Genomic DNA, 16,674 nt, shown 5'->3' on the forward strand with positions numbered 1-16,674 from the left:
TTGGCTTCCTTTTCTTTTTAAACAGAATCACCTAGTAGTCCAATGCTGTGGAATACTACCCCTCTAATGGTTATCTAGGGGTAAAGCTGATCTTGGTCTTATACACGAGCACATAATGGGCATTTGTACACATCACAAAGTTGCCCTTTCTGAGTCTGTCCAACATGGAAACAGAAGCAGCTGGTTATCCTTCAGAGAAGATCAGCAGACACTGGGGAAGGTGACAACAGGAAAGGACAAAATAAAAGAAGCGCCCTGCAGGATCAGACCAAAAAGTATGCCTAGTCTAGCAACCTGTTTCCCCACAGAGGCTACCTGTACCTTCTGGAAAACCTACAAGCAAGAAAAGGTGACTGTTCTGTTGCGCCTTTTAGAAGTGGTAAGCCAGGAGGTGCCACAACATAGCCATTAACAGACTGTGAGTTTGCCTAATTCCCCTTTAAAGCCATCTTACTGGAACCACCCTATCGGTTGACACCAAATTCTGTACACGGTTGAGAGTTGTGGTTTTACCACTTCAGTTGTGGATCCTATGGTGGTAGCAGCCATCCTCCAGATGCTCACACACAACCACTTTTACCAACCAACACTTGTAAATGTGAGGCTTTGTGTGAGACCGAGACAGAGGTGACAGAAGCAACCCAAAGTCTTCATGGATTATGTCTGAAGTAGTAAGACTATTGGCCCAAGGTACATCACAGAGCACAGCATAGGGTTAAAAGATCTCAAATGATCTCCTCAAATTGGTGATATTCTTATAAATAATGCGGGGCTAGACAGACCTTTCTCTGAGCTATTTCTTGTGTTCCTAAGCTAGGAACAATGGACATATATTAGTTATGCCTCAGAGATTCAGTGTATGTACACGTTGTAATTTTTAAAACACACTGGTCTACCACAGGAATTTCTCTCTCTCTCTTGCTTTTTTTTCTTTTTTTAAGTACACCATGTAAGCTTCAAAGCCCAAACCTTTTCTAGACCCTCAAGCTACCCAACTTTTCAAGGCCTAAGTGACAAAGCCAAAAGACTAGTCAAGAAAAAGTTGGGGAGGACCTGCTCCCCTCTTTACCAGGTGCAGCTATAAAAAGTAGTTCCCCTTAAGCATCCTTTTGCTCTCACCCCACAGAGACAGTAAGGTAAGGTAAAGGACCCCTGGATGGTCCAGTCCAGTCAAAGGTGACCATGGGGTGTGGTGCTCATCAGCTTCAGGCCAAGGGAACCGGCGTTTGTCCACAGGCAGCTTTTCTGGGTCATGTGACTAGCATGACTAAACCGCTTCTGGCACAATGGAACACAGTGACAGAAGTTGGAGCATACGGAAACGCCCTTTACCTTTCTGCTGCAGCAGTACCTATTTATCTACTTGCACTGGTGTGCTTTCAAGCTGCCAAGTTGGCAGGAGCTGGGACAGAGCAATGGGAGCTCACCCCATCGCAGGGATTCAAACTGCTGACCTTCCAATCCGCAATCCCCAGGAGGCTGGGTGGTTTAGACCACAGCACTACCCACGTCCCTGCAAGGACAGTAGACAGCAACAAAAGTGCTGGTGCTGGTGTTGCTGTTTTGAGAGTCAGCATCATTTTTTTGCTTTTTACTTTTTCTAATATGCCTTGACTTTCTCTGTAAAATGGAAAATAATAAAACAAAAAAAAATGTAACTCAACATGGGGAACCTATCAGCTCCAGCATTCTGTTCCAGCCAGCAGGGCCAGTGGTTGAGAATGATGGGAGTTGCTTTCCAGTAATATCTGGAGGGCTAAAGGTTTCCCAGCCCTGATCTAACGTTTGCTTGATGGGTAAAAAGGTAAAGGCAAATGACCCCTGACAGTTAAGTCCAGTCGCAGATGCGCTCATCTTGCTTTACAGGCTGAGGGAGCCAGCGTTTGTCCGCAGACAGTTTTTCCAGGTCATGTGGCTAGCATGACTAAGCCGCTTCTGGCGCAATGGAACACCAAAACCAGAGCAGCGCACGGGAACGCTGTTTGCCTTCCCGCCGGAGCGGTACCTATTTATCTACTTGCACTTGCGTGCTTTCAAACTGCTAGGTTGGCAGGAACTGGGACTGAGCAACGGGAGCTCACCCCGTCGTGGGGATTTGAACCACCAACCTTCTGATCGGCAAGCCCAAGAGGCTCCGGTAGTTTATTTTAGATGCAATTTTTCTATTACTATGTTAGTAAGTAGTAATTATGCAATTAACAGAACAGAATGCTTCTGATTTGGGTTACAAGCTTGCTATTGCTGCTTTTACTAGCAGCTTGGCATGTAGAAATTCAGCCAGCAATGCTTTTCCCACTTGTAACCTCTATGTTTACCTGCCACATTTTTCATGATAGGCTGCTCCTAAAGAAGCCTTGCATTGAAGCACTAGCCTGGAAGTCACTGGTGACCAGGAACTACATGCAGGGGAGCACATGAAATTCCGCATAGGCAACTGGGGAAGGATGAAGGAAGGACAGAGATAGAAATGATGTGGAATTCTCCATCCCTCCTCTGCCAACCCCCAGGAAGCTAGTAAAAATAAAATAAAATTGCACAGTAGTAATTTGTATTTACAAGTGCCATCAAATGCCATCAAATGCCAACAGTGTCCTTCAGCTCTCTATACTGGACAAACAGGCCAAACCTTACGCCAAAGAATAAACGGACATAAATCCGACATCAGGAACCACAAGACAGAGAAACCAGTAGGAGAACACTTCAATCTCCCAGGACATTCTATACAAGATCTCAAAGTAGCTGTTCTATTACAAAGGAATTTCAGAAATAGACTGGAAAGAGAAGCTGCTGAATTGCAACTTATCACCAAACTTAAAACCATGGAGAGACCTGGTCTGAACAAAGACATTGGATTCTTATCTCATTATACATGACAAAGCCATTTTTCACCTTCTCACCCCTTGCTTTTTCCTGTAAGACCTATTGCAGTCGTTAAGAGTCGTCAACAGGCTCATCACAGCTATCTGCCAATCACCCAATCCCACCACCCTTCTGAGTAATACCCCTCCCCACCTTCTCACTATATAGAAGGGTCTGGTGACTTCCGTTTCAGTGTATCTGAAGAAGTGTGCATGCACACGAAAGCTCATACCAAGAACTAACTTAGTTGGTCTTTAAGGTGCTACTGGAAGAAATTTTTTTATTTTGTTTTGACTATGGTAGACCAACACGGCTACCTATCTGTAATTGTATTTACAAGGTTGTGTTAAAAGGCAAAGGAGCAGGACTAAGGCTGGAGTAGTAGCACTAGTATGATGAAGATGGGGTAGGAATTAGAAGGAATGGATATATAGCAAGTTACACAACTGAAGACCTCAGGCTATGTGAGAAACTCAAATTTGCAGCATGGCAGCAAAAATATGAAAACAAAAGTTGTATCTCAGTTGCCAGACTAAATTACTGTGTAATTTGAGAGCTACTGTACCATCTGATTTATAAAAGAGATCCCCCGCCTCACTCCTCCCCAAAAAGGCTTGCTATTTACATCATGGTGTAAATGTGAAAGCAGAATTGCTTTTATGTTTGGAAATTACTGTCTCTCTCTGTTTCTGATGTAATGAACAAACCAATCTTAGTTGATGAAGTATCCCAGTGTAAGTACTTAAAGAGAAATAAAAGTTTCTTAACTGGGTTATACAGCAGTTCATTTGCAGGGGTTATGAAAGGCTTGCCTAGAATATTTCATTTATGTTAAGTTGGTTCAAGGAGCTGTGCTGTGTTGTGGTAAATATAACTTGTACTCTATGAAGCTGGTGGAAGTGAAGCTGATTCCCCACTTTTCTCTTTCTGCAAGTGTTCACTTTTTTCTTTCTTTCTTTTTCTTTCTTTTTTGCTGCTGTGCCATTGCTTTTCAGAAAGTAATAATAAAAAAACTCACCAGATACTGCATACATCTGTTATTTTATTAAGTCAAGCTAGGGAGCCCATTTAAAGCTCCACAATTTAAGCAATAGGAGCATCTGCTATTTCCTTGATGACTAGATTCATGCATTACAAAACTAGCTGATCTCCAAACACAGGGTTTCTTGGCTCCAAGTAGGCAAAAGAAAGTTTTTAAAATATCAGCACACACAGAGGTAGATGTTGGTGTCAATCTTAAGAGGGGTTCCCTGAAAAGAATTAAACCTTAGCAATGTATTCCCCCACTCTGTCCCCGGGTCAACTTGTCTTATATTTGTTGATTTGGCACAGCACAACAATGAGTACAAAAGCAACTGCATTTGTCTGGCGATTTCATTAATAGTTTTTATATTAGTTTTTATATCAGTGTTTCTACTCAGCACTCCACATGCTTCATGTACATGTCACAGGAAGGAGTATACAGATGAGGATTTCAAATGCTAACCAACAATTCCCTGTACACATTGTACACATTTAGCAATGGATGTGCCTGTTCTAATTATCATCTTATAGAGGTTGGATGGCCATCTGTCATGGATGTTTTAGCTGAGATTCCTGCATTGTAGAAGGCTGGACTAGATGACCCTTGGGGTCCCTTCCAACTCTATGATTATATGAAAAGAGAAAAGGAAATATTCCAAGAAAGGGGAGGAGATAAAAAGACAGTCAACAAACAGCGGAACACCACCCAAAAAATATATAGTATAAAGCCCATTTGTGATGACAAATTTTTCATAGTATCTGATTTCCTCGGCCCTTTTATAAAATTCAGTTGAAAAGTTGCGTATTGTTATTGGTTTCTCTGCTTAACACATTGCACAGTAATAAAGCAAGGAAACTCTAATGGCAACAAACCTGCTTGATTTGCCAATAAAAATCAGGATACTGACAACTATAAAACCCATCAATCTGAACTGTTTTAACCATGGACAATTCTTAAGGTATTCAAAAGCATGAACAAGTTTCATTTGCCCTGAAAACAATGTCTAGTACGGCTCTCCTTTTTAAAAGATTATATATGTGGGCCTCACTCTGGCACCTTTATGATCCTTCAAGACTTTCCTACCATATTTAATGTGAAACATGACAGTCAACAAACCAACAACAACAAAGGATTTCACTTTATGATTCCCCCTAAAAGTTAATGCCTTGTGCAGTAGTATTTTTAAACGGCAGAACTAACAGCAATGCTTGACGAAAGTTATTCTACTTTGTAAATTAATAAGATGGACTGGAGAACTTAGTATTAGTTCATGCAAGACCTTGTCTTCCAAAAATATTTTAGAGCAGATGAGACATGTAAGTACAAGGTGATAAATAAACCCTTTCCTCATTTGCAGATAGCCCCCTGAAGCCTATTGCCCTAGGAGACTTTCTGGAAACTCAAAAGAACAATGTTAAGCAATATGGTCTATTATTGCCCTGTTCACCATTCTTTAAACATCTGGATTCTTGCACTAGCCACTACAGGAGAAAACATATATATACAATTACAGAATTCCACTACAGGGTTGTGAATGGTTCTAAACCAAGTCAGAGGGAGCAAGCTGGAGAATTGTGGGTGGGACTCCAGAGATACTGGGAACATTTTATTAAAGCATGCTCAGGGTGGTTAACAACCTAAAATCTGGTAAGAACATATAAAATAAAATCACTTAAAACCTACAGTGCCTGAATGTTCTTATCCTCTTCTAAAGACTGGGACAAATAAAAATGTATTTGAATACCACCTGAAAATGGAAGGGACTGCCTAATCTCCCCAGGAAGGGAGTTCCAGAGGGACCACCTGGCCATCTGGAGTAGTAGTACTGCAAGAAGAGCTTTTACCTCCGATTGTAAACTGTGTTTTGGGAGACAAGGAGGAAGGTCCTCTTTCAGGCACTTGGGTCTCAAATCATTTTAGGGCTTTGTATACTAGTGGGTGGCGCTGCGGATTGGAAGGTTGGCGGTTCGAATCCCCGCAACGGGGTGAGCTCCCATTGCTTGGTCCCAGCTCCTGCCAACCTAGCAGTTCAAAAACACATCAAATTGCAAGTAGATAAATAGGTACTGCTCCGTCGGGAAGGTAAATGGCATTTCCATGCGCTGTTCTGGTTTCGCCAGAAGCGGCTTAGTCATGCTGGCCACATGACCCGGAAAACTGTCTGCGGACAAATGCCAGCTCCCTCGTCCAGTAAAGCGAGATGAGCACCACAACCCCAGAGTCGTTTGTGACTGGACTCAACTGTCAGGGGTCCTTTATCTTTACCTTTTTATACTAGTGCTAGTATACTAGTACCTTGAATTGGGCCTGGAAGCTCAAAAGCAGCCAGAGCAATGCTCTCATCTTGGAGTGATATGTTCTCCTCTGGTCACTCTGCTCAAAAGATAAGCTGCCACATTCTACCCCAGCCATACGGTTTTTTAAGAGCAATTTGATGGAGCGCACATGGTAATAATCTATAAAGGAGATTGTAAGGCAATGCATATGAGGAAATAAAATTGTGAATTCCGAACAATGAGCTTTGGAAACAAATGAAAACTCAACAATTTACCAATAACTCATTCCTGCAACAGCTGATGTTCAGACAAAAATATTACAGCCAATAACCAACTCAGACTGCACTCCTAAGCCTTCTTACAAAGATGGAAATGCAAGTTAAGCTCCACTAAAATAAGTGAGAACATGTAAACATACTTGCGAGCACACTTTATGTCTCAAAAATCATACAAAACTGACAGCAAAAGAAGAGGCCCCCTCACAGCCTCCAGTTAATTGTATCTGGGAAACTCCAGGTATCTTTGGTTTTGACAATCTGTCTCAACCCTATACAAATGGATTTTTTACTACACGATGCAATTATTTTTAAGTACTAGAAATAACAAGTGTGTCTCTTGGTATGTGTGGTTGCTCTTACAACCCTCTAAACCCTTGAATCTCTTCTAAGAAATAAAGTCTTGGGGCCATATGAGGCTTTCTGCAACATGTGTTAAAATACAGCTTTGCTCAGTGAATAAACAGCCAAATTTATACAGTAATGTTAGTACCAGAAACAGCAACTTTACTAGTGGATACTTAAATACCATTCAAAACCGCACACACATACACACCATCAGATGACTCAGTATTATTACAAACTTGCTTCTAGACAGTTTAGCTTCCTAGCCAAACACCTGGATCCCATGTTAATTTGCCAAGGCAAGCCTTTCATGTGGGAACTTTGTAGCAACATGTCAGTCTGCTGTTTTAGACACCAGATCAATTTATCTACAACAGTTGACTGAGGACACCATTCTCTGTTCCTGCAAGGAGACCACACACCCCTCGACTGCCCCAATTGAAACGGGACATCCTGGAATTACAGATACCATCTCAGCTTCTGATTGGAACCCGGGGTGTCCTGTTTTGGCTTCCATGAGAGCACTGCCCCAAAAGACACACATCCCAATTTTCCTCCACAGCATGTTGGAGGGTGTGAGATCAGGCCACACAAACGACAACTCCTGCAGAAGCTGTGTTGGAAGAGGAACGGCAACAAATAGAACAATTAAGGGTTCACAAGTACTGTAAAGTTGATATAACAGAATATGGAGCTTGAATTCTAGTACCTTATGGCCCTACTCGGTTTTCCATGAACTCAATCCCCAGAGCAATTTTGAGCCACAGAAGGGAACTGGGATGTACAACATAAAACTGGCAAGCAGTATGAAGCCCCTGCATTGACCAGGCGTGCCATAAATTTGAAGGCTCTGGTCTTCTGCCAATGCCTGGTCAACTGCATGCTTGCTGCCCTTTAGATTCCATATTAAGCTTACAGTTCAAGCCTTTTCTCTGCTTCAAGAAAATGAACCTTGGGCTAGAACACACACACACAAACACACGATTCAGCTAAGCCAGGGGTCAGCAAACTTTTTCAGCAGGGGGTCGGTCCACGGTTCCTCAGACCTTGGGGGGGGGGGGGCGGACTATATTTTGGAAAGAAAAAAAAAAGAATGAATTCCTATGCCTCACAAATAACCCAGAGATGCATTTTAAATAAAAGCACACATTCTACTCATGTAAAAACATGCTGATTCCCAGACTGTCCGTGGGCTGGACTGAGAAGGCGATTGGGCCGGATCCGGCCCCAGGCCTTAGTATGCCTACCCATGACCTAAGCCCAAGAACTGAATGCTGAAGCAGCTCACTTGATGGGACAGAGCTGTAACAATGACCTCTTGGCAGCAGTGCTGTTGCCAATACCACATACTGGCAGGGGCCATGGGCCGGATCACTCCGATGGAGATCGCCCGTGGGCTGGACTGGCGCAGTGCGGCGCTGGAAATCGCATCTGCGCATGTCTGCGGCACCGGAAAATGCTTCTGCGCATGCCCAGACGCCGAAAATTGTGCCTGCACAGAAGAGATTTCCAGTGTCTGGACATGTGCAGATGCGATTTCTGGTATCTGCGAGTGTGCAGATGCGATTTCTGGCACTGCTTGTTGAGTCCCCATGCCACACTACACCAGTTTAGCGCAGCGAGCGGGGGACTCACTGAGTGGGTGGCTCGGTTTGGAGGTGGCCCGAGGGCCGGCAAAATGGTCTTCGTGGGCCACATCCAGCCCATGGACCGCATGTTGCCGACCCCTGGGCTAGGTAGTGACAAGGCCAAGGCTGGGCTGACAAACGGATGGAGTCAATCTAGTGATCCAGCCACACAGCCCCAACCTCGCCCCTCCCAGTATGCAGTAGCAATGCTGCAGCTGGGAGGATATTGTAGCACCTCCGTCCCACCAGGTGAGCTATTACAGCATTTTATCCCTGGGCTTGAGGTCCCTCACCTCCTTTGTAGCACACTCCTTCTCACAGAGGTGAATGACAGTAGCAATATGGGAGAAAGCAAAAGAGGGGCAAGCCACTCCTGGCTGACTGCAGCCTTCAAAGCATCTCTGTCCAGCCCTCATGACTGTTCTCTGGGCCCCACTGCTCCCCAGCCCTGCTCCATTCATTATTCAAACACTTCTGCCTGCATGGAATGTGTCCCTGAGCTGCAAAAACACCATTTGCTTGCCTGGAGGGAGAGCTGTGTATATGTGTAGCAACTTCTGACTTGTGCAGCTGAAATGTAGCCCTATAGTGCCAAGTTTTTGCCCCGGGCCATGCCTATTTTTAGCCCCTGACCCGGTCCACCACTGGCATGTGGCCTCCAGAAAGTGGGCTGAAAGAGGTTCTGTACCCTTGTACTTTACTCCTTCAAAAGGTAAAGGGACCCCTGACCATTAGGTCCAGTCGTGACAGACTCTGGGGTTGCAGCGCTCATCTCGCCTTATTGGCCGAGGGAGCCGACGTACAGTCATGTGGCCAGCATGACTAAGCCGCTTCTGGCGAACCAGAGCAGCATACGGAAACGCCGTTTACCTTCCTGCCAGAGCGGTACCTATTTATCTACTTGCACTTTGAGGTGCTTTCGAACTGTTAGGTTGGCAGGAGCAGGGACCGAGCAATGGGAGCTCACCCCAACACAGGGATTCCAACCGCCGACCTTATGATCGGCAAGTCCTAGTCTCTGTGGTTTAACCCACAGTGCCACCCACGTCCTACCTTACTCCTTAAACAGAGGTAAAACCTGCCCTCCCATTGTAATGCCCCCTGTACCCAGTTTTCCTCAGTTCACAAACCATTACAATGATGGGCTTTTTGCTAATGAAAAGGGATTATGATTTCGGGAATATGGACCATTATTTCTGTCCTTCTCAAACCTCATCTTGTCTGAACCTTCTAGAATCATCCTCTAACTTGAAAGAAACGGCTTGTTTGAAATTAGCCCAGTGCCAGGCACGTTTTGCGACTGGCGCAGGTCCAATTGTAACCATGTGGATGTCTCTGGATGCCAGGTTGGCGACTGGGGGAAGCAAAATATCACTTAGAGAAGGATCTAAAACCCTGAAGCTTGAATTTGTTTTATTCTGGGTGTTTTAATGTTTTGCAAACCACTTTGAGATTTGTTCTTTAAAATATGAAGTGCTATAGAAATGAAAATAGTAATAGTAAGTCCACCAGGAAACAAAAACGAGCAAACAAAAACGGCGCCTAGACATTCCATCGTGGCGACTGTAACTCAGGTTTAAGGTGCCATTTGGCAATTAGATTATATATTTGAGTTTCTGGCACTGCTAGAGAGTGCTTGATTCTGTCTGTTGATATTAGCCATAATTCTATCACCAGACTCTTGAGACTGCAGTAAACAAAAGCATCTGGGGAAAATAATCCAAACCACAATGCTGAAAACTATTCTCTCTCTTTTTTGTTAGCCTCCAGAATTGATGGTCAAATTATCACCGTGACCCCTGGAAAACCTCTATAATGATAGTCAGTGACTGCAGTAGCAACTTCTGCTACAGTCTGATTTACAGAGAGCTGTGCTGAGACAAGGAGAAACGTTGGTTTACATGAGAATATTGGGCAGAAATGCAGATCAACAGCAATACTTGTGGTTGGGGTGTGCGCCTGTGGGTATATGCAGGAGAGAAGAGAATTATTTAAAGATATTTTTAACTATTAAGATTTTTTTAGGAATGGTTTCTGTTTAGACATCTTGCTTTCTTTACCAGTTTTGGCAGTTCTAGTGAACATGGAAGCCCAGTGAGAGCAAAAGCAGGTCTGTGAAGTAGGAGATTACTGCAGAACGCTGGGGGAGGGAAGGCCAGAGTTCTTTACAAAGCTTAGCTTTCTACAAGGCACATGTATAAAGCCACAACAGGCAGTTATCACACACATGCGCCTCTGAAAAGAAACAGCCTCCTTCTATCTGAAGTGTCTTCTACGTACCACACAATACGCAAATTCTCTTAAGCAAAAAAAATAAAGACTGTACGTATGTGAAGAACACCACCACCACCAAGAAAACATACTGTAGTACAGATAGCTGAAAATCACAGTTCCCTGCAAGAATGCATTTGTGAAGGCTGCAAGAGTTCTACTGGGAATCCAGGAAATCTCCGTTTCAATGCATGACCAGCAGACATACACTGTGTGTGTGTGTGTGTGTGTGTGTGTGTGTGTGTGTTGGGGTGGAAGGATAGAAATGGACAGGATTTAGGAAAAGGGATTCCTGCAGAAATATGTCTGTGTAGCCATATTTCCAAATAACATACAAAATGCAGAAAAAGATGCTTAAAAACAAAGAATTAGTACTGCAAAGAAAGACAAAAACATCCAAAAACAGACCTATGATGTTTTCTCTTTGTTAATGCAATTAAAAAATACCTTGCAATAATTCTGTATCCAGTAATTTCCTTCTAATACTATAACGAACATTGATATATTTTAAAATAAAGCACAACAAAATTGTAATAGGGAACCACCAAGCAGAGAGGGCAAGATGCTTTTCCAAATCTGTTGCCAGCATACCCAGAAGACACATGCACAAGCCCTCATGAAATCAAATTCAGATGGCTCTCTAAACCATGGAGGATGGAGAATGTGCACTGTGCTTACTATTCCCTCCACTTACTTGTCTTTATGTCCCTCCTGTTCAAAGGAGTTACACTAAGGGATTATAACTTCATCCTACACTAAGTATCAAGTCTCACCACTTATATTCCACCTATCATATGAGACCAATTATTTCCCCAACATTAATTAATGATGCTTCTGTTACAATGTCTACCCAAAAAGGGTTAAATATGGGAGGATGAAGTGATGGAGCTGACAATTCTGGCCTACCCCATACTTAATTTAATACTTACTTCACATTTACTTCACATACTTACTTCACATAAATGATCCAGCAAGGGAATGTCTGTGCCCGATTTTATTCTGTGTGAATTATTAATACTGGATTTATTTATTTATTTATTATCATTAAATGCAATTGTTTTCCGCTTTTGCATAAAAGCTGATCTAAAATTTTAAAATATGCTTAAATCCCAGGCCCAGAGAGTGTGCTGCTTAGTAAATGACCTTCCCATGTTTATTGCAGCTAGTAAGAAGAGGGAATTATTTAGGCTGCAAAAGGCAAATCTCTCTCCCAAACAACAAAAACTGTCACACCTTGGGCCACAAGAGGTGCAACTTAATTGGGGAGGGGGGAGATAAGCAAGCAAAACTAATAATATTACCATGGAACCTTCTCACAGCTGCTTAGGTGGAGGAAGCCCGACCGTTAGTCTGGATGGGGCGGCAAGTTGTCTCACATAACAATTTTTTTGGGAATGGGGCACCGTTTGATTATCTGCCTCAAGCATGAAAAAGACTTGGATCCTCTCTGTGCTTTCCCCAACCATTGCACTTATTTCCCCCTCTTTGAAGACCTGAGGGTAACAGGCTATGGGAAAAACTGTTAGGAACCAATAAGGTTATTTAAACAAAGGTCTTTACCACCACTTCCTTTAACACACTTTGTACTTCACTCTCAAGAAAACATCCAAGAGCTCCAACACCCAACTTGTCAGTCCTACTTTGGCCACTTTTATCAGAAAGTGTCAGGTGTAAGAAGACAAGGGATTACCCTTGTACTTCCAAGTATCCTGTCTACATTCCCAGGGTGAAAGTAGTAGGTGGCACATTAGGACAGTGCCATTCCATTGCCCTCCTCATCTAGTGCTCTTGAGGCTGAACAAGCTGAAATCACAATTCATCATTTATTACATTTATACCCTGCCTTCCCTCCTTCAGGTAGAATATAGCAGGACAAGAAGAAACCAAGGTCCTATTAAGAGAAACTGCCCCTAAAAATGTGGTCTATGTCAGAATGGATGCAAGCAACTGTATCAGCAGAGAGTCTTGCAAACTGGTCACAGCAGACCACTAAATGATTTCTCCCCACACATTGAGAGCCAAGAAATAGTAAGCCTTTCACCACCTGTTAGAACAGATCTGCTGGATATGATTGTGTCAGTTGCAATAGGGAGAGAGAAGTACCATTTATTCACCATCATCAATGCCACAGAAAGGTTCCCAAATGGGCTTGTGCTTGTTCAGTCATACAGTGGTGCCCCGCAAGACAAATGCCTCGCAAGACAGAAAACTCGCTAGACGAAAGAGTCTTCCGTTTTGGAGGTGCTTCGCAAAACGAATTTCCTATGGGCTTGCTTCGCAAGATGAAAATGTCTTGCGAGTTCCTGCGGGTTTTTCCCCCTCCCCCCCCCTTTTTCTAAGCCGCTAAGCCGCTAGACGAAGAGACTCGCAGAACGGATTCTTTTCGTCTTGCGAGGCACCACTGTATTTCCTCCACCATTGCCATAGTCGTCATATTATTATTATTATTATTATTATTATTATTATTATTATTATTATTGCTGTTTCATGACCCTCAGCTCCTCAGAAGGCCACAGAGTGTGGGTTTTAGCAAGCAGAGATTTTGGGCAGAAAGTATCAGCTACTTGCACCATTTTCCTGTTCCAGAGGTTGACCAGGTTTTCAACAGAACTACTCACTACAGCAACAGGGAACTCTCCCAGATAAGTCAGCAATCCTTCAGGATCTAACTGTCTATCCTCAAAGTCCCTCCACTCTTGGACCTGGAGAAACTTCTAACTTTGTGGCTCCTCAGTGGTTTCTATGTTATACTTGTGGTAGTGTCTGCATTTCCCCCTGCCATAGGGGTTGTTAGCGGTTACTGTCATTCCAAAGTACTGATTTTTTTGCACATAAAATTGTGGGTTTTGCATCAAAGTATTAGTATAAACTTTCTCTGCTTCTCATGACCAGCTTGAAAATGAATCTATTTTTATTATTTTAGATTCAGGTATGTTTAGTGGTAACTCTCAAAAGAACAGTGAACCTCTAAGGCAAGAAGGAGGTTTATCACTTTCCAGTTCCTGCCAATTTCTAATCATTATTTCACTACACAATTTAAGGTAGATCATATAAAAAGATCATATATTTTGATTCCTAATTGTAGAAACAGACCCAGATATAACTTTCTCTATGCAGCTGCAGACTTATTCTGCACACCAATTTCAGAAATGTCTGAGCCAGCCCTGAAGGCCAGTGCCTGACTTAAAGGGTACAAAAGGTCGCTTAAAGCTTTTTAAGGAGGACATGCTTCTCAGTCAGCATTAAGCAGTGTGCATCCTTAAGTCTATAGTAGGCAATTCTACTCAATGCTTTGTGAAAATTCACGTTAGATGCCCTCACAAGTGAGAAACTACAACCTAAATTCACTGTCATGGAAGTAAATCATACAAATGGAGCCCAAATTACTTGCTGCACCTTGCTTGTGCTTACATTTAAATATTTGTATCACACCCAAGCAGCTCCAGCAATAAGACTTGTGGTTTCATGAACAACCTTGTGAAGTAGGCTAAGCTTACAAGGACATCCTTACAAGGCCTTGTTTACATCTAACACTGTTGTCTATCCATGCCACCACACCATACTGTGTCTCCCTAATAGCTCCATGCTGCAGGCACTTGCATTCTAGCAAAACTACTTAACCACGTTAGAGGTGGTTGTGCACCACACAAACATTCCTTGTGCCCACAGGATGATAAACTGCATATCAGGTACATACAACTGATTTCGTCTATGAAATGGGTAAGAATTAATTCACAAACCATTAGGGACTGTCAGATAGAGATTCATAAAGAATATTAGGATGATTAAGCAAAAGGTAGAGCACTTTGATCTCATATTAATCTGCCATGCAGTTTGGGGGTGCTCGTGTTCCCTTTGTGTTTTTCAAGCACTTATCCACTACAAAACTCATAAATGCGCAATTGTGCTTCCACAAGCAAACTGTGACAAGCACTTGTTAGGGTTATTTCAAGAGTAAGTTCTTAATTCTTGTGATGTTCAAGCATATAGGTATCCATACACAAGGATTCATTTCTGCTGGTAAAGAAACACACAACACATCATGCCTCTTCACTTGTCTTGCTTCTGTTTATTGTGTAAACTAAAGTAAGGAAAATATTTCTTGGTTCTCAGCATCAGACTCTACTAGGCGTGAGCACTCTCCTGCACAAAACTAAATAAACATGTCAAAATTCAAACGAACTAGCATAAATTACCTAGACATCTGAGTTATCAGGCGGGGTGGGGGGAGGCTGTAATTTCTCAAACCCTGCATTTGAATAAGTTTTAAACAGGTATGGGGCAATGGAAAATGATTTTGTGGCGAGCAAAGTATATAAGCTGCATCATTAAGGAAGCTGATTAGAAGCTCTGTATAATTCTGAAGCTTGTCTACCCTGTCAGAATAAGCCACAAGAATGAAGCATGTTACGCAATCTAGTATCCATCTGTTATAAAAATAATAATTAAATTAGGCAAGACTGCCATTCCTTCTTGAGGATGACCAAGCTGTAGATTGTAAACTCCTTGGGGCAGGAACCTGGCTCTTTCTATACAGTAAAGCGCCGTGTAACTTGATGGTGCTGCATAGGAACGGCTAAGGGAGCTGGGCATGTTTAGCCTGGAGAAGAGGAGGTTAAGGGGTGATATGATAGCCATGTTCAAATATATAAAAGGATGTCACATAGAGGAGGGAGAAAGGTTGTTTTCTGCTGCTCCAGAGAAGCGGACACGGAGCAATGGCTCCAAACTACAAGAAAGAAGATTCCACCGAAACTAGGAAGAACTTCCTGACAGTAAGAGCTGTTCGACAGTGGAATTTGCTGCCAAGGAGTGTGGTAGAGTCTCCTTCTTTGGAGGTCTTTAAGCAGAGGCTTGACAACCATATGTCAGGAGTGCTCTGATGGTGTTTCCTGCTTGGCAGGGGGTTGGACTCGATGGCCCTTGTGGTCTTTTCCAACTCTATGATTCGATGATTCTATAAAAAGTCTGGGGGGAGACACCATTAGTGCCAGCACAGGTCCCTGTTCCATTCCTGATTAGGGCTGGGCGGTATGTGGTTTCCAACATCACAATATCACCAGCTAAACATCGCAATCTACTGATATATCACAATGTCTGAAATAAGGATGGAAATGTGTTGGGGCATTTGCTGGCTTCACAGTTTTTTCCACATTGGGATGTTTACATAACACACACACCCACACACACACACACATATCATTATTCGCAGAATAATGCCAGGTCAAAAATTATGAAACCAATATCAAGATATGGACTTCAAACCAGTTTTGGATGATATATTGATATATCATCCAGCCCTGTTCCTCATCTTGGTCACTATGCTGTCACAGAACTTGTTTACAAATTCAAAATGTTGCAGGCAGAACAAATTCTATACATTAAGATGATTTGCTTACTTTTAGTATGTACAAGGTGGATATCTATGGCTGGAGAAAGGTAGCTTAAGGGAGAAATCACAGCTAATAGTGAGCAACCTCATTCCAGTTTACCCCTCTGATAAACAGGTTTGGCAGGTTTGTATTGTTTCGAAACCTGTATGACCACAGGTGTTAGCGGACAAAGTGAGTGAGTATGAACACCATGGAAGCCAAACCTCAAACCACTTTTAACTCTTGAAAACTGTTTGCCGAGTTTAAGTGAGGGTACACACAGGATTTGAGTATGATAAAAATGTTACGTAGTTAATATGAGCAGGAATAAATTGTATACATGATTTGAGGATGTGAAATCACCCCCGAGTGCCACTCTTCCTGACTAACCTCTAGGTTAAAGGTAAAGGTAAAGGTACCCCTGCCCATACGGGCCAGTCTTGACAGACTCTGGGGTTGTGCGCCCATCTCACTCAAGAGGCCAGGGGCCAGCGCTGTCCGGAGACACTTCCGGGTCACGTGGCCAGCGTGACATCGCTGCTCTGGCGAGCCAGAGCCGCACACGGAAACGCCGTTTACCTTCCCGCTGGTAAGCGGTCCCTATTTATCTACTTGCACCCGGAG

At 43.0% G+C, this 16,674-nt stretch overlaps 1 protein-coding gene and 1 long non-coding RNA gene across 8 annotated transcripts in view; one reads left to right on the forward strand and one right to left on the reverse strand.

The window, feature by feature from the left end:
* BICRA (BRD4 interacting chromatin remodeling complex associated protein) overlaps positions 1-16,674 on the reverse strand; it is a 104,887-nt gene that overhangs the window by 60,106 nt on the left and 28,107 nt on the right. The window lies entirely within an intron of this gene.
* Positions 104-10,435, forward strand: LOC307221427. Its single transcript, XR_013841401.1, has 2 exons — positions 104-349; positions 10,171-10,435. It is a non-coding gene; the product is annotated as an uncharacterized lncRNA (long non-coding RNA).

The sequence above is a fragment of the Podarcis cretensis genome (genome assembly GCF_951804945.1).
Source record: "Podarcis cretensis genome assembly, chromosome: 8".
Taxonomy (NCBI): domain Eukaryota; kingdom Metazoa; phylum Chordata; class Lepidosauria; order Squamata; family Lacertidae; genus Podarcis; species Podarcis cretensis.